Below are 1,012 nucleotides of genomic sequence, written 5' to 3'. Positions count from 1 at the left end.
GGGAAAAATTCGGAAAAAATCGGGAAAAAATCGGGATAAAATCGTGGAAAATATCGGGAAAAAATCGGAAAAAATCGGGAAAAAATCGGGAAAAAATCGGGGAAAAAATCGGGAAAAAATCGGGAAAAAATCGGGGAAAAAATCGGGGAAATTTCGGGAAAAAATCGTGAAAAATCGGGGAAAATATCGGGAAAAAATCGGGAAAAAATCGGGAAAAAATCGGAAAAAATCGGGGAAAAAATCGGGAAAAAATCGGAAAAAATCGGGAAAAATCGGGAAAAAATCGCGGAAAAAATCGGGAAAAAATCGGAAAAAATCGGGAAAAATCGGGAAAAAATCGGGAAAAAATCGGGAAAAAATCGGGAAAAAATCGGGAAAAAATCGGGAAAAAATCGGGGAAATTTCGGGAAAAAATCGGGAAAAATCGGGGAAAATATCGGGAAAAAATCGGGAAAAAATCGGGGAAAAAATCGGAAAAAATCGGGAAAAAATCGAAAAAATCGGGGAAAAAATCGGAAAAAATCGGGAAAAATCGGGAAAAAATCGCGGAAAAAATCGGGGAAAAAATCGGAAAAAATCGGGAAAAATCGGGGAAAAAATCGGAAAACATCGGGAAAAAATCGGGGAAAAAATCGGAAAAAAATCGGGAAAAATCGGGAAAAAATCGGGGAAAAAATCGGGGAAAAAATCGGGGAAATTTCGGGAAAAAATTGGGAAAAATCGGGGAAAATATCGGGGAAAAAATCGGGAAAAATTCGGAAAAAATCGGAAAAAATCGGGATAAAATCGTGGAAAATATCGGGAAAAAATCGGAAAAAATCGGGAAAAAATCGGGAAAAAATCGGGGAAAAAATCGGGAAAAAATCGGGAAAAAATCGGGGAAAAAATCGGGGAAATTTCGGGAAAAAATCGTGAAAAATCGGGGAAAATATCGGGAAAAAATCGGGAAAAAATCGGGGAAAAAATCGGAAAAAATCGGGAAAAATCGGGAAAAAATCGCGGAAAAAATCGG

The sequence above is a fragment of the Oncorhynchus clarkii genome, chromosome 21, assembly GCF_045791955.1.
Source record: "Oncorhynchus clarkii lewisi isolate Uvic-CL-2024 chromosome 21, UVic_Ocla_1.0, whole genome shotgun sequence".
Lineage (NCBI taxonomy): Eukaryota > Metazoa > Chordata > Actinopteri > Salmoniformes > Salmonidae > Oncorhynchus > Oncorhynchus clarkii.
This window is presented reverse-complemented; position numbering follows the sequence as displayed.